General features: G+C 38.8%; 1 long non-coding RNA gene across 4 annotated transcripts in view; it reads left to right on the forward strand.

The window, feature by feature from the left end:
* Positions 1-715: 715 nt before the first annotated feature.
* Positions 716-24844, forward strand: part of LOC101708362 (uncharacterized) — a 90383-nt gene continuing 66254 nt past the window's right edge. For 2 of the 4 annotated variants that reach the window (XR_015443035.1, XR_001184367.3), the window contains exons 1-3: positions 716-918; positions 12288-12351; positions 14023-14110. This is a non-coding gene — a long non-coding RNA (uncharacterized LOC101708362). Of the gene's footprint in view, positions 919-12287; positions 12352-14022; positions 14111-14672; positions 24395-24844 lie in introns of those variants that run through there. The other 2 variants (XR_001184368.3, XR_205824.3) reach the window with 2 other exon arrangements.

The following is a 24844-nucleotide window of genomic DNA, read 5'->3' on the forward strand; positions in this document are numbered from 1 at the left end:
AAGCCTGTGCCACCACACTCAAACCAATTTTTGTTTTATAAATATGATTTCACTTGAGCAGTGAGGCTTTTGCTAGGCCTTTAAATTTTAACCCAAGGCTAAAGTGGCTGGCCCTAGTTCCAGTGCCACAGAAGCACGCAGCACTGGAAATGTGCTTTTCTCTGCCCAGATCCTCCAGTCCACACAGCTGTCCGACAATGGGAACTCCTAATTTTTTAAAACATGTAGATGCCATAAAATTTAAAAATACACTGTGCCTCACTTGATATACATTAGACATTGCTACTTCAGAGGATTGCTTCCCATTTCAAAGCTCAAGCTGCCTCCTAGCAAGACCAGAGACCAGAAAAGTTAAGTGAAATTTTAAAATAATTGTCACATTGTTCCTATTTGTGAATAATACATACGTAATTTATAAATTGATATGCGCTCATATACAAGGTAAAAATGCAAATGTCCCCCCCTGGCCTGCCAGGAGGAAGCCCTTGACTTTATAAATAGATGCAACCAGAGGCTCTGAGTTCCTTCTCCAACGAAACAAAAGCCAAAAAATAAACAAAATAAAATCAAATGACATAAAAATGCTGCAGTCAACAACCTGCCAGTCTGGCCTTATTGTGCCATAGGTTAGATAGCATGTTCTGTCACTCAGGACCCAGGGCACAGCCTGAATCTCTGTCCAATCAGCGACCCTGGCCTGAGAACTGCCCAATCAGGCCTTCAGCCGGAGAGGAGGGGGCGGGCTTTCCCATCGCAGAGGCCTTCATCTCCGGAGCTGTCCGGTCTGGGATCGATAGTGATAGTCTGGCACCCGCTCCTTTGCTCTAGAACCCCTGGGGGCTGTAATGCAGCCCTTTTGCTCCGTGACCTGCAGAAGCTGGGAGATCCCTAGAGAGACACTCCAGAAGCCAAGACATGGTGAGTTTGTGGGGCCCAGTGTCCTGAGCCTGGGTGGGGGTGGGGGTGGGGGTAGGGGGAGAGGCTGCTTGCATCCAGCTCGAACTGGCTGTGGTGTGACCTGGTGTCTCTCTGATCGGCTCTGGAGTGTGCAGATCGAGTCCTCCTCTGGGGGCACCTTGGCCTTCGGTCCCTTCTGGTCTGTGAAGCCGGCCAGCAGCTGGAACTCTGTGATTTCTGTTCCATCCCTCTGAAGCTACTTCAGCCCCTGTCAGCAATCCTTACTGGTCAGCTCTGCGAATGCAGCTGTGAGTTTCCCTAGATGCTGTCCTGACTACTGGGAGGATCCTTAGAGAATCCCGACTCCATGTGAGGGATTCCTTAGGAGAGGAGCTACTAGCTGTGTGGTCCCTAGTTTCCCCTGTAAAATGAAATGTCGCCATTTGCTACTGAGCTTTCTACATGTACAGCAAGCAGGATCTCACAGCCCTGTCCACCCTGCTAGCCTAGCTCCCCCTGGGTTTGGCAGTAACTTTCTAAAATCCCAGCTTCCTTCCTGCATTCCTAAAGGCCAACTTCCCCTGTCCACATTATCAACTATTTGTTTCCCATGATACATTTCAAACAAACATGGTATTTTGTCGTTATTTTTTTTGAAATACTGGGTAGCGCTTTTTAAGAATTGGATTTCTGTTTGTGAACATTTCACAGGAGAGGAAAGTGGAATAGAATAACAACCCTTTGTAAAAGAAAAATCTTTGGGATTCTCCTCTTTTTGTTTTTCATAGACATAGACATCTTAGCAGAATGCTTTTGGGTTGAATCTCACCCTTGGGGGCTTTACAGAGTGATGTCTTCTCAGCCCTCCATCTTTCCCAGGTCCTGGGTTTTAGAAACACCTGACACCGGCGGTTGACATCAGGTGCCTGCAGCTCCAGTGTCTGTTCCCTAGGAGTCTGGTGTATATCAGCCCTAGGTCCTCTCCTCCTTGACAACATCATAAAGTGGGTGTGGAGCTTTTCAGGGGAGTCGCTGGATGCCCCGGGACTATCAGGAATCTCCTAATATACACTTCATCTGTGATGCCTTCAAATCATTTTTGTATCTTGGCTACTGAGAATAGTGCTACAGTGAACAGAGACACGCACTATTTGGCATACTGATTTTAATTCATTTGGATACATACCCAATATCATGACTGCTGCCTCATGCTCTATTTTTAGGGTTTTTTAAAGAACTTCCATATTACTTTGCAAATGGCAGCACTAAATTTATATTCTAACCAACAGTGTACAAGAGTCCCCTTTCTTCAATATCCTGTACAACATCTGTTAGCTTTTACCTTTTTGATGATAGTCATTCTGACAGCAGTGCTCAGGCTCCAGGATGTCAGCTGTTTGAAACATTAAATCCGTGATGCAAGTTAATTTGAATCCAGACTGTGGAGCAGCCACTGGACAAGTGTGCTTTAACTCTCTTCTTGGAATAACCAGGGATTGGTGCTTTATAACTCCTTCTCTTCCCTACTTCTGAGGGTTGCAGCCCGTGGAAGTACTTACACACCCAATGAAAACCTCGTTTGTCTTTTATGTAGGGAGATTTGCACATACGGTGTCTCCTTTGCTCCTAGAGCTTGGAGGCTTAGGATGTAGTCCTCAAATGGTAAATGTTAGAGTTGGGACACTTGTGCATGAATAACTCCTTCCAGGAGGATTTAGTAGAGCTGGAGGTATTATTTGTAATGGCCTCAGGGAAAGGAGTCTAGAAATGCTGAGTTCCCATTCAGCCTGCTGGACCTCTATAATTTTTGCCCTATAAATTCCCTGATGCATACTAAATAAAATTTCAACTGTCAGCAACAGTAGTTGGCACAGTATGTGGCAAATCTCTTCCTGGGAAAAACTGGGACCTTTGCATTTTAACACATTCTCTTCCCTGGTGCAGGATAACGAAGCACAAGGAAGTACTTGTATGACCATAGGAAACCAGTATCTCCAAATGTGCCTCAGCTTTCCTAGTCATTTGATGTGGCTGTTTTTTCTTCTTTTTTGTTCTATTAATAGCACCATATTTGCCATACATTATGGATGCATGTACATACTTCATTTTAATGCTTTTTAACTTTCCACCCACGCCATTGCTCTCCATCTCAAGTGTGCCTCACCTTTCCTACTCTTTCGATGTGGTTCTCTGTCAGCAGCAAGTCTCTTACCTCATGTATGACTTTCTTTCAGAAGAGCTAGAAACATAAGTAGATGTTTATTCAGTGTGCCCACAGAGGGAGGGAGAGTCAGGAGCCTTCTGCTCTATTTCCATTGTCACATCTTGTTAACTCATCCTTTCATGAGTGTGCAGAATTGAACCCAGAGCCTCATACATTCTGGGCATGCACTCTAAAACTGAGCTATGCCCCAGCCCCACCATCTGCCTTTTGATTGTGTTGTTTAATCAATTCATTTTTTATGTTATTCTTCACAGGGTTGGGTTTTCTATAGGCCTTTCTGCAACTCTTAAAATAAATAATTCCTTATATCCATAGGGATTTGCTTATGGATTTTGTTTTTATTGTGATCAGTCTGTATTATTGCAATAGTATAATTGCACTATATGCATTAGTGTCAAGTAATGGTAGCTACTCCTGTTGTTCCTATAACTCAGAAGTTTCCTTGTTAAATATCTTTGTATAAATATCTATGTTTGTGTCTGTACAAATATCTATATTTATCCCTATGTTTTTTAACTTTCAAGTGAATTTTTAAATTTTTTGGTTTGTTCCTTTCTTCCACCAAGAAATTAAACATACAATTTTGGAAAGATACTATAGATTAATTTGAGAACTCACCTTTGTAATGGTGAGTTTTATCATCTACAAACATGATGTATGAAACTGAGTCTTTAAATTTTTATTATATCATAAATTCTACATGTCTCCTTTTCAAACATGTATCCTTGTGACATATCACATGCATGTGACACCCATATAAAACTTAGATGGCTTGTTGTACTTTTTGTTAAACTGGATGTAAGAAAGTGCCTCACACTTTGTTATCTATCTCTTCCTGAATGTACCTCCTCTTTGCCCACCCCCTGGATTTCATTCTTAGATTTAACGCTACTGTCTCTTTACATTACTTTTATTTTAATGTAGTATGATTTATGAATATTTTCTTTTTTATTGTTTTGTGTTATCTTGAAAAAAAAACTACTTTATCCTATTAAAACTTTTAAATGTTTTATAATTAGTTTTTGTATTTAAGTATTATTACCTCAGAAAACAATTTATTATGTAGAATGAGGAAAGGATACAATTACATTTTTTTTCACATTGATGTCCATTGTTTGAGTAGCTTTCATTGGAAAGGTTATTTTTTATTTTTATTTTTTTTTGGTACCAGGAATCAAACTCGGGATCTTGCGCTTGCGAGGCAGGCACTGGTGGTTATCTTTTTTATTACTTATCTGCAGTGCAATCTTTGTCATTTTGGGGGGTGGGTACCAGGGATCGAACTCAGGATCTTGCTCTTGTGAGGCAGGTGCGGCACCCCTGAGCTAACTCCCTGGCCCTAATCTTTGACATTTTTAAGTGTTCAAAAGGCGAGAATTTTGTAAAGGTTTTGTCTTCAGTTCGACAAGTTTACTTACTCTTGTCTTTGCACAGCTTTATGATATAGTCATGCTCTGCACAATGACATTTTGGTCAGTGAGGGCCTTCATATGTGACAGTAGCTGTAACAGCTGAGGTGTGTAGCAGGTTTGTGTTAATATATGTTACATCAAGGTTTGTGGTAATAGATTCTGTGATGTTTCCACAAGGATGGAATCACCTGCTAATGAATTTCACAAAGGCATTGCTATTGTGAAGTGAGGCGTGACTGTGTATATACATGTATACGTTCCAATTATATAATATATAATTAATATATAATTTTCCTTATCAATTTTTCAGAGTTCTTTCCATTTCATTACTGTTTTATTTTTACCATAGAAAACATATATAATTTATTAGATGGACATAAAAACCAGTACAGATCAGTTTTGGTTACCTCTTGAATACAGACTATGGGAATTTTCTGCCAAAGAATAGCATATCTAGCAGGCAATGCCATGAAAATTTAGGTTTTAGTTTTTAGAACAATACCCACTGGCAAGACAATTGTAAGAAATGTTGTGTAAGCAATCTAACAGTATCTTATTACTGTGTTTTAAAGAACCAACATTTGACATTGCTTGTACTCTCTAGGTATGTTCATTTACATTATCTTTGAATTTTGCTTTTTGACTTAGCAGTTTCCTCTACTTTCCTATTTATAAAATTTGCCTTATCTAAACTATCAAGAATGATGATTAACTAATGAGCTCTTAGTCTTTTTTTACTATGCCTATTAAAGCTGATGTTTCTTACCTTCAGCATTCGATCCATCTTAGTCTATTTACAACTTTATTGACATACATTAATCTTCATTACAAGATGTGATTGAACAATAAGGTGAATATTACATTTTTATTGCAATAAAAGCCACATTCCCATTAATTCCCCTCAAAATACTCCCATCACTTCAAATAAACTTTGCCCATCATCCTTGCCACTTTCTGAAGCAGTTTTGAAGTCCTCTTTCATGTCTTTAGTTGTGCTGATGTGGTTGCCTCAATGTCCTAAATCAATTCAAAGCATTTACCTTTCATGAACATTTTGACTTTGGGGAAGAGCCAGAAGTCACACAGTGCCAGATCCAGAGAATAAGGAGGAGGAGGACCCACCGCAGTGTTTGTACAAGCCTGCCTTTCCCTTGGACGGCACTGGGCAGCAGCATCCACTGTATTTTTGTTCCCACCTCATGTAGACGGTTCCCCAGAGTGCAGTCAAGAGCACAGGTTAGGGCCTGCACCTGGCCATAGTTCCGTCCTCTGTTCTGCATCCGGGTTTGACTCTCCCCCTTGAGCTCATCTGGGTTTGGAGATCTTGGAAATATTTCCTCTTTATGATTTCAGAGGCTGTGCACCCTGCCTCCCTTTCCCATTTTCCCCCTCTGTGGCTTTTCCACCACCCTCTCCTCTCTGCAAGTCCAGAGACTCCCATGGCTACCCCCACACCCATTATCCTCCTGTGCATGGGGCTGAGGTTTCCCTAGTCCTGGTAAACACTGTGTAGGAAGATAACTTCTCTGGAGGGTCTGCATCTCCTGTGCCGTGGGGGCAGCCCTGTGGTATTTGAGGGTTCCCGTGCATTAAAAACTAGCAAGCACGTGAAATGACTCTCATGCTTGAAAGTTCTAACTTCATGTCTCAGCTCTCTGGCTTGTTTTTCTGATTCACAGCCACACTGGGCCCACTAGGATAATCCAGAATAATCCTATTTTAAGGTCAGATGATGAATTGCTTTTATTATATCAGCAAAGTATTTATTTTTATGTAACATAACATAATGATAGGAATAGCACCAAGGGTTGATATATGTTGATGGCATTGTAAGAGTAGTGAATTTTTCAAATAAAAAAAAGCTTTTAGTTATCAGCACAAGTAGAAAGCTGTTACACTTGCAAAAGAGAAATTGATATCTCAAAAGAATTAAAATCAGCACTCTGTAGAAGGTTGTGGTTTATATCTAGTTGTTCCCCCAAAGCCTCATGTGCTCAAAGGTAGGGGCTTCGAAAAGTGACTTGCTGTTAGGATGTAGAGTCTGCTCAGAGGACACACTGGTCACTAGGAGTGTAGCCAGGAAGAGTGTATTTTTTTAGCTCCTCCTCTTCCCTCTCTGCTTCCTGTGCTCCATACCATGAGCAACTTTCTTCCACCCTGCCCCTTTGTCATCCTGCCTTGGACTGAAACCTCTACAAACTGTGAGCCAAAATAAGCATCTTTTCCTTTATGTTGTGGGTGTCCGGTATTTTGTCCCAGTGGTGAAAAAAGTGACTAAGACATAGAGATACCTGAATTACCTGCATACCCATGTTTATTGCTGTGTAATTCACGATAGTTAGCTATGTGCATGGTGTAATGGTTGTGGTATACAGTATAGCGTGAGAAGGACCCAGTCTTGTTATCATACATAGATAGGTTCAGGATTCTGTGACCTCATCCCTTCCCAAAACTATGAATGCCATTTTAACTGTTTCTGCAATGACATTGAAGTCTTGAGAAGCTGCGACTCTATATAAATTGTGTGCGTGTGTGTGTGTGTGTGTGATAATTTCTAAAAAAAATGACTAGCTCTCAGCTCTTATCTCCAAAGAGAATCTGAAGTGTTTGGGAAACTCTTTTCATTCTTAGTGCTGGGGATAGAACCCAGGGCCTCATGTATACTAGGCAAGTGTTCTGTAAGTAAACTACACCTCTAGGCCCCCAAGAGGTTCATTCTTATCCTTAATCCCTCTGGGCAGACAGGGGCTTACCTGATCTAATCAGGAAATACTGAGCTCTAGCACTCAAGGAACCGAAGGCAAAATCTGTGTGTATCACTAGATTCCAGTTTGCAAAGAAGTCTCTCCCAGCCAGATAGAAGTCTTTCTAAACATGAGACTTATAGGCTGTATGTTAGATAAATTATATGCAGAGAAATGGAATTGCAAGCAGTGCATAGGAAGGGTTTTAAAAGAGGAACATGATGCCAATAGTTCACATCACAAGTCACTGGACTTACATGCAACTTAATCCCAATTAATGTGAAATTTTGTAGAAATGTAGTTTACAGACATTATATTAATATATAAAATGTATATAAATATATTTATAAAAATATAAAAATGTGTTAGTAATATGTAGCATACTAATTTATTCTTTTGTATTATTTCCATTTCATTTCTTTTTATTAGTTCATATTAATTATATAGAATAGTGGTTTTGGGGTTATTTTTAGTGGTTTTTGTTTTGACACAGTCATTTCATGCATGTGATATACTTTCGATCATTGCCCTACCACCTTCCTCCTGTCCCTGGGCCTGCTTCATCTTCTCTGATAGTCTCCCTTCTACTTTCAGGTCATCTCTGTTTTCCTAGATTCCTCATTTGAGAGGAACCATGTGGTATTTAACTTTCTCAGTTTGGCTTATTTCACATAACTTTATGGTCTCTAGCTCTATCCATTTTCATGCAAATGACATGATTTTATGTTTTATGACTCAATAGTAATATTTTATCACATAAATATCACAGATTTTTGTTTCTTTGGAGGGGTTGGGGGGATTGAACCTAATGCCTTCACACTGAGCTACATCCCCAGCAATTTTTTGTTTTTTATTTTGAGAGAGTCTTGCTAAGTGGCCCAGGCTGAATTCAGACTTGTCATCCTCTTTCCCCAGTATCCCAGAGCGCTGGGATTGCAGGATTATATACCACATTTTTCTTTATCTATTCATTTGTTGATAGGCACCCAGGCTGCTGTCGTACCTTAGTGAATTAGAGTCAGGTGAGCATTCTATTTCAATATAACAGGGCAAGACTTTTAGGGACATTTTGAAAGCAGGAGTCTAGGTAAGTGATCCTGTTGGAAAATGGGATTTTTAAAAAAATTTGATACTGGTCCATTTCCAAGGCCACTGAGGAAGGAAGAATTGATCCTAAGGCATGAGGTACACTAGGAAAGAAAAATGAGGCTCCTAAAGCCCTCCACCCATCCCTAATGGCACCTAATATCATATAATCTAATGTCATCCCCTCAGATCATGAGTATTGATTTTTAACATTTGTAAAAATTAAATCTTAGTTTTATGGTGTCCAAAGACTATTTTTGAATTTCATCCAATGATCAGCCCACTTTATACAAATTGTGAAATTTTTAGGTTCTAGACACCTGCCTACATCTTCTCCATGTTCACAATAATGAGTGGCATAAATTTATAAGAACCATCAAATTCTATCCAGAGTCAGTGTATCTGAATGGCAATTGCTAAAGCAGAAATGTTTTCTCACACTCCAACATATGAGGTGCCGAATGGAGACAGCAGTTCTCTCTGTACTGAAAGCAAAAGTGCTGTGGTGATAATGGTGACATTATTAGTGGTACAGTAGGTCAGGAGACAGCACTTAAGAGAAGAAGTAAATTTATAGACCTCAGTTGCCAGCCTTAAATGTATCTTGAGATTATTTTCTCTGGTTTTGAAAAATTCTAGTATCAGTGCCCCAAATCTACCATTTCAAATTATAAAATGCCATTAACTTTTAGCAAAGCTTCATGCAGCCTTCATCCTATCTTTTCCCTACCTATGGGGCCTCCTGTCCTTACAGGAGGAATCATAGGAGAAGATGCTTTTCAATTTGATGAAATCCCATTTATTGATTTTTGGTATTATTTCTGAGCAACTGAAGTTCTGTTCAGAAAGTCCTTGCCTATGCCTGTGGCTTCAGGTGTTTCCCTATATTATCTCCCAGTAGTTTCAAAGTTCCTGTTTTACGTCTATGTCTTTATCCATTCGATTTGATTTGGTACAGAGTGTGAAATATGAGCTTAGTTGCATCCTTCTGCAGGTTGATAACCAATTTTACCAGCACCATTTGTTAGAGGCTATCTTTTCTCCAGCATATGTTTGCAAAAATTATGAGAAATGGAAAAAATGGAAACAAAGACTTTGTAAATAGGGAAGGGTGGAGGGGGTGAAGGGAGGGCTGGGAATGGGGAAAAAGTAAGAACCAAGATGCATCATGTAAAGGTACAAGTTCCCAATGAGAAATGTAAATGTGTTGCATACCTACAATGTACCAAGAAAAGAATTTTTAAAAAATCAGATGGCTGAATGTACACGAGATTGTTTATGTGTCTTCTGTTTATTCTATTGATCCACATGTCCATTTTTTGGCCAGTATCATGCTGGTCTTTTTATTAGATCTTCGTAGTATACCTTGACAGGCAGAACTGTGATGCGTCCCACTTTGCTCTTTTTGCTCAGGATTGCTTTGGCTGTTCTGGGTCTCCTCTGGTTCCACATACATTTTAGGATTGTTTTTTCTAGTTCTGTGAAGAATGTTGTGGGTATTTTAATCGGGATTGAATTAAATCTTATGTTGTTTTCAGTAATATGACCATTTTAGTATGAATTTTACTTATTCAGGAGCATGAGATTTCTTTCTAATTTCTGAGGGTTTCTTCAATCCCTTTCTTTAGAGTTCTACAGTTTTCCTTATAAAAGTCTTTAGAAATCCTGGTTAGAATGATTCATAGGTATTTAATATTTTTGAAGCTATCATGAATGGAATTATTTTCTTGATTTCTCTTTTAGTGGATTCATTATTGGTGTACAGGAACATTATTGACTTTTTGTGTTGATTTTGTATCCTGCTACTTTGATTTATTGAATTTTGTTTACAAGTATCTTATTGAGGATTTTTGCATCTATGTTCATCCAGGATATTGGCCTGTAGTTCTATTTTATATTTTTAATCTTTCTCCAATTTTGTTAGCAGGGTAATGATGGCTTCATGAAAAGACTTTGAAAGCATTTCTTCTCTTTAAATTGTATGGAAAATTCTTACAAATAGTGGTGTCATTCCTTATCTAAATTTCTGGTAAAAACTGAGTGGTAGGTCCATTCGATCCGGGGCTCTTTTTAGTTGGTAGATATTTTTATTACTGTATTGTTTCATAGCCTATACTTCTTGGTTTGATTTTGGTAAGTTATATGTGTCTAGAAATTTATTCATTTCTTATAAATTCTCCAATTTATTGGGATATAAATCTTCAAAATAGTTTCTTACAATCTTTTGGATTTCAGTGGCGTCTGTTGTAATTTCACATTTTAAAATTTTTAATTATACTGATAAGGTTCTACTGTCTCATAGTAAGTTAGGCTAAGAATTTATTAATCTTATTTATCCATTTGAAAACCAACTTCTATCCATTAATCCTTTGTATTTTATTAATCTCAGTTTCGATTTTCACTTTACTTTTTATAATTTCTTTCCATTAGTTTTGCATTCTTGTTTTTCTAGAATTTTGAGATGCATTAATAGCTTCTTTACTTGTGATCACACTGTTTCTCTAATGTAGACACTCACAGCTACAAACTTCCTTTTTAGCATTGCTTTCATCTGTGTCATGATTTTGAGATGCTGTATTCTCATTGTTGTTTGCTTCTAGGAATTTTTTAATTTCTTCCCTAATTTCTTCTATGATCCATTGATCATTCAAGGATATATTATTCAAGTTCCATGTGTTTGAATAGTTTTGTGGTTTTCTCTGTTAATTCCTAATTCCATCCATTATAATCTGATAGGATGTGAGAGATTATTTCATTTCTTTTGTATTTATTGAGACATACTTTATGGCCTAAGATATGATCTATTTTTGAGAAAGTTCCAGAGGCTACTGAAATAAGTGGATACTGTGCTGATATTGGGTATACCACTTTGTAGATATTTGATAAATCCATTAGTTTTGTGGTGTGATTTAGCTCTGATATTTCTTTGTTGTTGTTATTGTTGTTGTTTTGGTCTGTCTGGCCTGTCTACTTGTGAGAGTGGAGTATAAAAGTCCCCCTCTATGATTATATTTTATGTCAAGTTGGTTTTGGTTTATGTACTTGGGTGTGCCAATATTTAGTGTATATATATTTGCAATTGTTATCTTTTCTTGGTGAATTATTGCCTGTACCATAATTCTATGTTTTCATTACTTTTCATTGGAAGTCGTATATTTATTATCTCTTAGATTTTGACCTAGAAATAATAGCTTAACTTTTAACTACTAATCAAAATGTCAAGGAATATGCCCTGTGGCCTCTGGACACTGATGCATTAATCTAAATTTTAGACTCTTCAACTTTTAAAATAATTACCAATCACATTTCATTTAAACAGGTTATAAATGGGTAGCCCAATAAAAATTAAAAACTAAATACACTTCTAGGTGAGGTCTGGTGGATCAAAATAACCGACCTCCTCATGTCACCTTTTATAATTTTAGGACATTTTGTATTCTGAAATGTTGTGTCTCATCATCAAATACAGTAATATGGGATAATGCTCATTTTATCTCCTTTTCCTCCTCCTGGTCCACATACCTTGGTCAAGTAATTTTTAATAAATGTGTATTTCACCCCAAATGGGTGATCTTTTCTTGACTGCTTCCAGGATAAGAATGAAAAAGGTAGAAACTAGATGGATCTATTTCCAAAATTTAAATTTTTACCCTGGCCTTTCCTGAGGAAAATGTGACTTTCTTTTTCCAAATAGCAAACATAAACAAGCCTGGTTCTTTGTTTGTTTGTTTGGTTGGTTGGTTTTTTTTTTTTTTGTACCAGGGATTGAACTCAGGACCTTGTGCTTGCAAGGCAGGCCAGGCAGAGTGAGCTAAATCCCCACCCCAAACAAGCCTGGTTTTTATCCTGAGTGTTAGCCCTGCCAACAGGGCTCCTGCCTTCTCTTCCTGACTTTTTATTTCTCCTTTCTTTTCTGCCCAACAGGGTTGGGGGAGACAGCAGGAGTGAATCAAACAGGATTCACAGGCTGATGATCTTGCACGTCCAGGTAATACTCTAGCCCTTCTTCCTGCCCACAGTGCAGACTCCCAGCCATCTCTTATCTATGTTCCAGTAAGTGGGTGAGAAAAGAAACTACTTTCATGAGTTTCAGTTGACCCTCAACTTCAGACATGTTGTATACGCCCATCCACACAACTTCCTGTCCACTTGCCATAAAGGAATTCCTGAAGGTCACAGATTTACTTTTCCCAGTTCCTCCTGATCTTAATACTTGAGACAAAATCCTGCTAGTTCTCTATCCCTGGACTCTTTCAGGAGAGAGAGAGATAAGTTGAGGTTCTTGAGTGATCATCAGAGAAGATCTCAGAAGTAATCCACTGCCTTCAGGTTGAAGGATATAGGATTTGTAAATGGATGTCATCTTCTATCTCACTTGAATCCCTTTGAGTATTACAAAGTTGAATTTTGTGCTTCCTGGACGTTTTGTTGCTCCCAACATTCAATTCAAAAATAAGACCCATTCCAGGCACTATAAATCTTGTTAACAGAGTTCAAAGAAGGTAGAGGAATCCTAAGAAATCATAAGAATTGAGCATCAGAGGATGACAGGATTGAACACTGAAAACTAAAACCAAGCACATCGTGCAAAAAATAGGTCTGAAAAAAAAAACAGGTCTGAGTCTACCAAAAAGAAATATAAAACATGGTGATGGCCTTTCCAAGAGGAAGACACTGGTCAGGTGGGTCATGTCACTCAAAAACTCATAGAAGATGAACTCAGACGAACTCCTTGAAAAGGAGATTAAATGATGTTAGGGAATTTTCAGTAGTCAGTGCTGTTATGTTTAATTTTAACTTGATTCTGAGCCCCAGCGACCCATTCAGTAGTTGTTCATATTCAGTTAAGTGAAGGCTGCGCTCTGATGGGGTTAAAAACATAATATGTGAAGTCAAAAGGTGGCCTTATGAGAGGCCCTGGAAGGCCAAAGGCCTAGGATGGTCATTACTTTGAGGCTACCCCTTTCTGACTCTTAGAATTTTCATACATATGCTGGAGTTAGGAGGCTGTTAAGAAAAGGAAATGAGATGCAGTAGAAAAACATGCAGTTTTGCACTAAGCATGAACCACACAGTTTTAGAATCATCTGATATTGTCACCATGTTAATAAATATACACAGTGTAGTCAGTCACATAAATAGTGTGCTTGATCATACATGCGATGCATCCAATATGTAGAGGCTATAAAATTCATTCTTATTTAAAAATAATTTTTTATATGTAGAACATTTGTAACTAAACACAGTGGGTTTGTCTCTCTGAGTGCAAAGCCAATTATCTCAACCAGGAAATAAAAGAGTGAAGGTTCATTACATGCAAAAATAAGGAGAACACTGGGGACAGTTCCCAAAACTGTGTGTTTCTTTGAGAGAAGAACATGAGGCAAGGGAATTGTATAGGGGAACTTATGCATATTCATAGCATTATAAGGAGATGATAATGAGCAAAGAAGAATGAGTCAGTGATTTTGGCTGACTTATTGTGGTTTTGTCTGGAGTGCCTTAACTGAAACAAATAAAGCAACTTAAAGAAATAGTAGCAGCAGTTTAAAGAGGTACCCGTTTCCTTCCCCATAAGCATAGGAGTTTGCCCCTAAAAGTTTCTGCTTAGAAGCTAACAAATGAGAAAAAACATCACCTTGGAAATATCTTTTCCCAGGTGTGTTGTGTTGACTCACCTGCACATCCAATGGAAAGAATATCGAAGTAAAGGAAAGAACATGCTGCAAGCATCCCATCCACAAAAGGTGGGGGTTTGGGTATTGTTTTCTAATAAAGTACATTTAGTAGTATGGTCAAGATCAGAAAGACGTTTGATCCTTGATTATATAATACATCATGTTTCTGTATGATTCCCTTCATGAAATATTTTCACTTCTTTATCTCAATGTTTTCTTTGCTATCTTTCATCTTTCTGGCTGGAATTTCTCTCATTAACTTAAAAACGTACCTTATCACCATTATCTCACATTTTAGCAAATATTTCCATATAGTCAATACTCATTGTTAAGCTAACAATACTCATTGTTTTGTTGTTATGTTTTATTTTATTTGTCCTTCTGCAGAAACATCTTTTATGTTCCAAGTCTCATTTGTTATCAACCAGTAGATAGGCAGTGTGCTCATTTTATTTACTCTTAAAATCTGCTCCTTTCTGAAGTTGGCTGTGGCTGCAAAGGATTCCATTTCTGTAATAGAGATGACTCAGGGGATCTTTTCCCTGCTTTGGAAGTAGTTAGCTCAAATTTTAGTCTGGTCCTCCTGCCCAGCCTCATCTAAGATAATGCCCTACACTTTCTCTCCATTTAGCACTACCTTCTATAGCTGTCTTCTCAGCAGGCTCACAGTCCACCTCAAACTCATCATACATGAACTGCCGAGTCAAAGAAGACTTGCCCACCCTATTGTGCCCACCATGATGACTTTGCTCCAGGCCAGACAATTCTAACCCTTAGGCTTTTTGTGGCTGTCTTGTGTCACTGAGTTTTCACCAGAGGATTAAGAAGACATGGCACTGCTGGCCGGTTCACTGCCCCGTGTGTTTCCAAAGCCACAGCTGAGAAAATCCACTTAAAGGAAGAAATTTTGGGCTCATGCTTTCAGAGATTTGAGTTGGCTCTGGAGAGACAGCACATCACTGTGAAAGTGCATATTGGTGAACAACTGCTCACCTCGTGGCAGCCAGAACGCAAAGGGAACACAAAGGATTGTGACAAAATAAACACCTGAAGCCGTGCCGCCAGTATCTATTCCTTCCAACTATGCTCCATTTCCTAAAGTTCCACCACCTGACAATAGCCCATATAAGTATGAATCCAGTCTGGAAAATCTGGTCAGAGCCCTTGTGACACAATCACCAGCCGAAGACCCCAGCTCCCAGCAGTGTTGCTCCAACACATGACATTTGAGGGTACGATTCAGATCCAAACCATGAGAGTTTTCACAGGGAGACCTCCCATAGCGAATTCTTGTCATGTCATGAGAAAGCAGTGATTAATAACAGCAAAGGTTCGAAAGTAGATCTGTCAGATCCTGTTTCACACTCATAGAGGGGTCTTTACACAAATTTTCATTACGAAGTTATTTAAAATTCAGTAATTCACTCACCAAATATAGCTTGTTTTTGTAGATTACTGTTAAAATCAAATTAATTGAATTTAATTCTGTTAAAATTTTAACTGGGGCCAGGCATTTAGCTCAGTGGTTTCGCCGCCGGCTGCGCAACTGCAAGGACCTGAGTTCGATCCCCTGTACCAAAGAAAAACAAAATTTTAACTCAATTTTCTTATAAAAGTAAAATTCATTTGACATTGTGGTATTTAAATTCAATTGAAATTTACATAATTTATCTTTTAATTTTTTATTAGTACATGCTTGTGATATATAATGAATACGTTTGTCATGGATAATTGGTACATATACACATCACATCTTAATCTCTTTTACTTTTCCTTCCTCCTCCCTCCTTCTCTTTTCCTTCCATCCCTATATCCCCTTCTCATCTGCAAAAGTTCTGCCTCCCTGTTTCCTATCATCTCTTTTATTTTTTATTTTAAATTACTTACACTTTGGGTTTCTCATATAAGAGAAACCATGCAATATTCAACTTGTATCTGATGTATTTCACTTAGCATTATGGATTTTGGATCATTAGCAAGGTGAATTTTCCTATTCATGACTCAAATTTATCCTTTTTATGCCTGAGTAATACTCCATTGTGTATACACACCAAATTTCATTTATCTATTCATGGGTTGATGGACAGATAGACCATATCCAAGAATTATCTAGAAACATGGTGTTATAGAATTAGGTATAAACATGGGTCTGCATGTATGACTGTAATATGTTTTTAACTCTTTGGTAAAGATCCTCAGAAGGGCTGTATCTAGGTAAAATGGAATTTCTATTTTTAGTTTTTTGAGGAATTTTCATACTGATTTCCACAGTGGTTGTACTAGTTTATATTCCCACCAACAGTGTAGAAGAGGTTCTTTTTCCCCACAACCATCCCAGCATTTGCAGTATTTTCAGTTTGTGATGATAGCCATTCTTTGTGGAGTAAGATGGAATCTCAGTGTTTTTTTAATTTGCACTTCTCCAGTAGCCAAAGATGCTAAACATTTTTTCATTTACTGGTCATTTGTATTTATTGGTCATTCTTCTTCTGAGAAGTGTCTGTACATTTTAATAGTCCATTTTTTTTTGACTGGATCGTTTATTTTGAGAGGTCTAATTTCTTTTCTTTCTTTTTATTTTTTTGAGACAGAGTCTTGCTATGTAGTTTAGGCGGGCCTTGAGCTCACTGTGTAGCTCAGGCTGGCCTCAAAGTTGCACTTGTCTCCAGAGTGCTGAGATTACAGGTGTGCCATCCAGCTTTTAGTTCTTTATGTAGTCTAGATATTAGTCCTCAGTCCAAGGAGTAGCTGGCAAAACATTTTTCTATTGTGTAGGTTGTCTCTTCACTCTGTTGGTTTTTTCCTTTGTTGTGCAGAAGCATTTTAATATATTTAAATTTGTCCCTATTTGTTGAGTCTTGGTGTTATTTCTTGTGCAATTGGAATTCTATTCAAAGAGTTCTTGCCTATGCCTATGTCTTCAAGAGTTTTACCTATATTATCTTTCAGCAGATTCAGTATTTGTGTGGGGATTTTTGGTACTGAGGATCAAACTTGGGACCTTGTGCTTGCAAGGCAGGTGGCGGAACCACTGAGCTAAATCCCTGGCCCAATATTTATATTTTAATATTTAGGATTTTGACTCATTTTTATTTTTATTTTAGTACAAGGTGAGAGATATGGTTCTAGGTTCATTTTTCTGCATGTAGATAACCAATTTCTCCAGCAACATTTGTTAAAGAGTCATTTTTCCAGCATATGCTTTTGGCCCATTTGTCAAAGATCAGATGGCTAAATGTGCCTGGAGTTGTTTTTATAACCTCTGTTCTGTTCCCTTGATCCACTGAACTGCATGTCTGTTTTTGTGCCAGTATCATGCTGTTTTTATCATTGTAACTTTGTAATATAGCTTGAAATCTACATTTGTGATGCCTCTTGCTTTGCTCTTATTGCCAAGGATTGTTTTTGCTATTCTGCATCTCTTCAGCTTCTATATAAATTTTAGAGTTTTTTTCTAGTACTGTGAGGAATGCTATTAGTATTTTGATTGCAATAGGCAATATGGCTATTTTTTTTTTTTTTTTTTTTGGTACCGGGGATCAAACTCGTGTCCTTGCGCTTGTGAGGCAGGCAGTGGAACCACTGAGCTAAATCCCCAGCCCAGCAATATGGCTATTTTGATGATATTGGTTCTGCATATTCAGGAACAGAGGGTATCATTCCATTTTTTTATGTTCTCTTCAATCTCCTTTTCAGATTACTATAGTTTTTTACTTCCTTGTTTAGTTTAATGCGTAAGGATTTAATTTTTTGAATCTACTGTGAAAAGAATTGCTTTCCTAATTCCTTTCTCAGTTGGTTGATTGTTAGTGTACAGGAATGTATTGAGTTTTGTGTGTTTATTTACTTTGTATTCTTGTACTTTGCTAAATTTGTTTATTAGGCGTAAGAGTCTTTCTGTGGAGTTTTCTTTATGGGGAAGGTATACTGTGGAGAAGATCATGTCATCTGTGAATAAGGGTAGTTTGACTTCTTCATTTCCTGTATGTATCGCTTTTATTTCTTTTTCTTCCCAGATAACTATGACTACATTTTTGATTACTATATTTAATGGGAGTGGTGAAAGTGGACACCCTTGTAGTGTTCTTGCTAGTAGAGAAAAAGCTTTAAGTTTTTCCCCATTTAGTGTGATGTTGACAGTGGATTTGTCGTAAACATCTTGTCAGTTTGAGATTTGTTCCTTCCATACATATTTTCATTAGAATTTTATCATGAATGGATGTTGCATCTTGTCAATGACTTTTTCTCCATCTATTTAGATGATTATGTGATTTTTGTCCTTGCTTCTGTTTATGACGTATTGGACTTGTTGCTTTGTGTATATTGAGACAAGGTTATGTATACTGAACCTTGCATCCCCGGCATGAAGCCAACTCAGTCATGCTGTATGATCTTTTTAATGGTTTGTTGCATTCAGTTTGCCAGTATCTTGTTAAGGACTTTTGCATCCCTGTTTATGAAGGAGATTGGATTGGGTTTCTTCCTTTTCTCTTTCTTTCTTTTTTTCTCTCTCTTTTCCCTTCCTTCCTTCCTTCCTTCCTTTCCTTCCTTCCTTTTTTCTTGTCCTTATCAGGTTTTGACAACAAGGTCACATTAGCTTGCAAGAATGAGTTTGGCAGCAGTCTTTCCCTTTCAATTTCATTGGAGGTTTTTGGGGTTTTTTTGGTACTGGGGATCGAACTTGGGTCCTTGTGCTTGCGCAGCAGGCGGCGAGACCACTGAGCTAAATCCCCGGCCCCCTCATTGGAGGTTTTAAGGAGTAATGGTGTTTGATTGTCCCTGAAGTTGTGGTATAATTCTTCAGTTGGTTTTTCTTTATTGGTAGAATTTTTATTACTGCCTCTATTTCAGTGCCTATTATGAGTCTATTTGGAGTTTTTATATCTTCTTGCTTTAATTTTGGTAATTCATACATGTCTAGAAATTTATCCATTTCTTCTAGGTTCTTCAGTTTACAGGAATATAAATTTTTGTAGTAGTTTCATATAATCCTGTGGATTTCAGCACTGTTAATTGTAACTTGTCCTTTTTATTTCTAATTGCCTTGATATGGATTTTTCTTTCATTTCTTGGTAACATTGGCTAAGGGTTTATTAATCTTGGTTATCTTTTTAAAGAATCAACTCTGATTCATTGATCCTTTGTACTTTTTTTTGTCTCAGTTGTATTAATTTCCATGCTAATCTTTGTAATTTCCTTTCATCTACTAATTTCAGATTTTAACTGCTATTATTTTTCTAAGATCTTGAGATGCAGCAGTAGGTTATTCGGGATTGCTCAGTTTTTTACTACTTTTATGCTGCAGATTGAAGATCAGTTAGGATAGAAAATCTCTGTCACTGCTGTGGAGATCTTTGTAGTTAGAGACTGTTTCCCTGTGATGTGTCTTTGTGCTTGGTTATGTTTTGGAATTTATATCCCTCTTCACCTTACTTAGCATATAATTTGATAGCCTTCTTAGTAGCTACAGTTCTTGAGTCTTGATCCCCACCACCACATAGAGAGGAGAGAATGAGCCACAGTAATATTGATAACACAAAGACAAACTAGATATTAACATTCAGTGAAAGTCAATGAACAGCAACAAATATGCCATGACTGGCAATAGCAAAGAAATCAGCAATACTAATAGAATCCAAGATAAATTGGATATTGACATACCATAAACATCAATAAGAGCTACAACTATTCCACACTTAACTATAAAAAAAGAGATCCACATTAGTTATATAAACACAAAGACAAACCAAATATTGACATGTAATAAATATATACTAAATACAACTACTATAACATTACTAATAATAGAAAAGAATTCAGCAATAATAGCATATAGTCAACCAAATGTCAAAAAATTAATGAAGCATAATACTAGTAATAATAAAATGGAGAGGATGCTGAAAGGAAAACAAAAAAAATGAAATTTGTAAAAGAAAGAAAAGAAAAATGAGGAGGAAGAGGAAAAAGTGAGACAAAGAATAAAAGAAAGTTAATTGAATTAAGTAAAAGTAATAGAAAAAGCAAACAAGAAAAAAAAAGCCAAAAAGAAAAAGACTAAGCACAGCAAAAGGAAGGAGAAAGAAAAAAAGAAGAAAAAGTTTGCAAAACAAAGAAAAAGAAAAAATAAATCCAAAAAATTTCTTTCTATAATTGGGTGAGTGGATTCTTTCCAGGGCATATAGGCTTGGAACCCATCTATGGCGAACGGATAGTGCATCTCAACCAGTGCTTATTTTATCTCCACACCCACTTCTTTTGTATGTGTGTGTGCTGAGTCCTGCCCTGCCTTTCCTGCTGGGTGGGGTATCTGCCTTAGGGCTGTATTCACTCCAGCAGCTAATCACCACCTAGCTTTTTTTTTTGGCATCCTCCATATTTATATATTTATATTAATATTATATTGTACTACTGTGCATTACATAACAAAAAATGAAATCCTAAGATAATATAAAAATGAACAACTTTCTCGCAGATAATCTGCTAACATCTCAAAATGACATATATTCAGGGTAACACTGAATGACAGTGTTAAATTTAAATTTCAAATCATCATATCTGCTCTTCAGCCATGCAGAAAGTACTGATGCATGCTACAAGCCCTGAAAATAGTATGCTAAAAGCAAGAGGCCAGACACAAAAGGCCGCATATTACCTGACTCCATTTACAGGAAACACACAACCGGAAAAATCCATAGAGACAGGAAGTAGACTGGTGGCCCTCAGTAGCAGGAGGAATGGAGGGAGACACCTCTGGGTGCCAGAGGTGTGGGGTTTCTTTTTGGGGTGATAAAAATGTTCTGAAAATAAACACAAGTAATGGGTGCATGTCGTGAGCATACTGAAAAGCACTGGATCACATACTTTTCGAAAGAGTGAATGTTACAGTCTTTTAGTTACATCTCAATTTTTCTTTTTTTTTAAAAAAAAGTATCAATAAATAAGCTAAGGGAAATACATCACATCTCCTTGGCCCATTATGGTTTCATCTCACAAGGCACTGGCCATTCCCTTGCTGTTTGCTTGGCCTTATATTAATAATCTGGAGTTTTCCCTGCCAGAATCTTTTAAAGCCACCTGCTGTCTTTATGATGTTAGTTTAGTTAAGTAACATCCTTAAAGCCAGTCACGTGGACACTCATAAACCACAGTCTGCCTTTCAGCACACTGCAAATCAATCATGGTAGAACTGGGCTCCTTCCGCAGCAGGCTCCGAGAACCGGCCTGGGGCACGCCTACCTGTTCCCCGAGGGCTGGTCCCCTGCTCATCCTCCACACTCTCAGTAAGATGGAAACTGCACGAATTTTGGAAATGAAAACATGGAGAGATCCTCCAGACTCTTCCAGTCCCCCAGGGGTGACCCTGCAGACTCTGCCATGGGTCACGGGCCGTTCTGCACCCTGGAATCACCCGGTTCACCCTTGAAAGCTTCAGGTCTGGGCGCAACTCCCCAGGGCTTCTGACTCTGGCCGAGACCTGACCCTGTGCAGCAGATGCCATGCTTTAGGAAAGAGTGCTGCAAATCACTGGCCGGTGAAAGGTCGGGGAGCGGGGAAAGGCACAGGGCACACTCTAAGACGAGCTGGCTCTGATGGTTCCACTCTAAACGCGCTAAAAAAAAAAATCTCTGAACTGTGTACTTATCAGGGCTAGGGTTTTATTTAATTAATTAATTTATTTATTTTTGCTTAAATTCTTTTATTGGTACATTTTAGGTATACAGTACATTTACATTTATCATTGGGTGCTTGTACCTGTACATGAGTATCTTGGTTCTTATTTTTTCCCCATTTCCTGTGCCCCCTTCACCCCCTCCACATTTTGTTTCCATTTTTTCCTTTTCTCATAATTTTTCCTTTCCCTTCTTTCCTTTCCCCATCCCCTGCCACTTTCCCTACACTTTTGGACCTTTTCCTGTTTCAATTATCAATTATTCGTTTTAATCGTTTTAATCCTTATTTACACTTTCAGTTTCTCACACTAGAGAATCTATTCGGTATTTACACATGTGTGTCCTATTTATTGCACTGAAGAGTATGGCCTCAACGTGCATCCGTTTAGCTATACATTTCTCTAGTTTGTCATTCTTTATGGCTGAGTAGTACTCCATTTTATTAAAAAAAAACCCCACATCTTCTTTATCCAGTTTCCAGTTGATGAGCACTTGGACTGTTTCCAAGCTTTAGCTATTACAAACTGTCCCGCTATAAACATGGGTGCACATGTATCGCTGTGGTATGATTCTTTTAATTCTTTTGGGAAGATACCCAGCAGGGGAATAGCTGGGTCAAATGGGACCTCTAGTCCTAGTTCTTTGAGGTATCTCCATACTGATTTCCACAGTGGTTGCCCCAGTCTGCACTCCCACCAACAATGGAGAAGGCTTCCTTTCTCCCCACACCCCCGCCAGCATTTGTTATTGATTGATTTTTTGATAGCATAGCAGCCATTCTTTCTGGGGTGAGGTGGAATCTCAGTGTTGTTTTCACCTGCATCTCTTGAATGACCAGTGAGGTTGAACATTTTTTTGTATGTTTATTTGCTGCTTTTACTTCTTTGTCTGAGAAATGTCTGTTCATTTCAGATAGGGCTAGGGTTTTTTAAAGCTATTAAAAACTATGAAAAAGTCCTCATATGTCTCATCGCAGGAGCAGCCATGTGCTCCCCAAAGGACCTGTAGATGTCCAGGGAGGAAGACGCACATGGCCTCACGCAGACCTCGCCCACAACCTTGAACCTCACTGTCTGCGACCCAAGACCAAGGCGACCTCCATTTATGAGCTTCCGCCAGGAAGGAGAGTGAGACAGAGTTCATGACAAGACGTGTCATTTTCTGACTTTTAACACTTTACACAGTGTTAACTGTGCGCAACTGAAAATGAACCATAAACACTGAAATAATAGACAAATTCCCCGAGACACAGTGGCTTCTGTAAATATCACAAGCTCTTAAAAATCCCACCAACACAGGCCAGGGCACCTCTCTGCCAGACACCCCATGTGGGAAGCTGTCTGGCATAATCCCAGGGGAGGCCTGCCGTCCGTCAGACGGAGAGGGCTTGTCCATCACAGTCAGACACAGGCCCCACAGAGGAGCAAGGATGGGGCCAGGGCTGCTGGCTGGGAAGAAGGGGCTTCTCCAAGACAGAAAGGTGCTGTCTCGCTGCCCTGAACTCGGGATCTGGAAGGGGACACAGCTCACACCTCTGAGCCCACAGGGCAAGCAGGGAAGAGAAGGGAACCAGTGCAGGTGATCAGGCACAGGAGAGGGTCGGCTTCACCGAGCAGGGAGAGGGCGTGAAGACAAATGGCTGGACTGGTGATCTGGTGGCAGCAGGCACTGCTCTCCACCTAGGTTTACAGCCTGTGGTCTTGTGAGGTGACCCCTTTGCTCCAGAGGCCCCTCTGTCTCTACATCCCAGGATAGGACAACTGTCCAAGCTGAGGTGTATTCGTCACATTGGCAGACCAGGAAAGCAAATAGACCACTGAGCTCTGTGTTGGACATAGGCAGCAAAGGAGGAGCGTCTGGAGCAGTCTGCTGGACTTAATAACAGCAATTTTGACCCAGACCCCTCAGAAATCCACATACAACTGGCCCAGCTTTTCTCCACAGAAGATAGGACCACTGTATCCTTCCTGGCCTGACCTCAGCACTCCTTAAACTTGCGAGGCGTCTATGCCTAGTCTGCCTCTGCTCTATGACTGTCTCTTGTGGTCTGTCCCCATCTCTTAGCCAGTAATCATGGTAGGGTGACCCCAGAAACCCTGAAGTGTAGTTGTTCTGTAACTTCTGATTCCTGAAGTAGCTCAGTCTTAAATAATTAACCCCTCCCCAAAATGGCTCCTGATTTATTACTCTGAAATGTGGCTGCTGTAATGGATTTCTCCTCCAACTCTAGCCTGCCATGTGAAAGGAGTCACTTTCAGAGTAAGATTTCACACCCTATTCAGTTTACAATAACAATGGGCTTTTCTTGCTTGGGGCTAGTGCTACCAGTCTGTTGTTTCTCCCTTGATCTGCCAACAGTTTCTGGTTTATCTTGTGTTTGTGGAGATGAGTCTGGCTCCTCAGAAGCCATAGTTGGTGTTCAGATTGCTTTGGGGTTGAGGAAGCATTGTCTTCAGTTTTTACATGATTTCTAGTTTTCTTTTTAGCTCTTTCTTGATTTCTGGAGCTCTTCTTCCTTTTCTCTTTGAAAAGTTGTTGTTTTCCTGGTGTTTGGATTCCAGGTCCTGATATGCTTCCAGCCTTTACTCTGTCATCTTCTTATCAGAAATTTGTGAAATTTTGACACATCAAAAATTTTGTTACCACCCAATATTATTTGAGACTCCACTTTATATATAGATAACACAGCTTGGGAAACACTGATTCACCAGATACACTTCCCCCCATCTTTTCTACTCTCTCAGTGTTGAGTCAACTAAGTCAAATGAGAATAAAGCTCATTTCCTAATATAGAAGTCTCTTTACTGGGAAAGCCCTTCAGAGGAGAACTGTACCTTAATGAGACATGGCCTAAATCCCATTCAGTTAAGGTTGTGAGTTCTCACTTCTCAGCCAGTAGGGTTGAGATACCAATTTTTAACATGGAAATTCACTATTTGACTTAGTTACTTTTCTTGTTGCTGAAACAAAATTACCGACATCCATAAGTTAAAGGAAGAAAGGTTTATTTAGCTCACAATTTGTTAATGTTTCAGTCCATAAGTGGCTGGCACCAAGGCAGGGTGGCTTGGCAGAGGGGCATTTCAGAGGAGAAACAGTTCATGGCATGGCAGGGAAGGCAACTGGCAGCAAG

The sequence above is a fragment of the Heterocephalus glaber genome, unplaced genomic scaffold (assembly GCF_053883595.1).
Source record: "Heterocephalus glaber isolate CG9 unplaced genomic scaffold, H.glaber_assembly_v1.0 deba00001561, whole genome shotgun sequence".
NCBI classification, from domain to species: Eukaryota; Metazoa; Chordata; class Mammalia; order Rodentia; family Bathyergidae; genus Heterocephalus; species Heterocephalus glaber.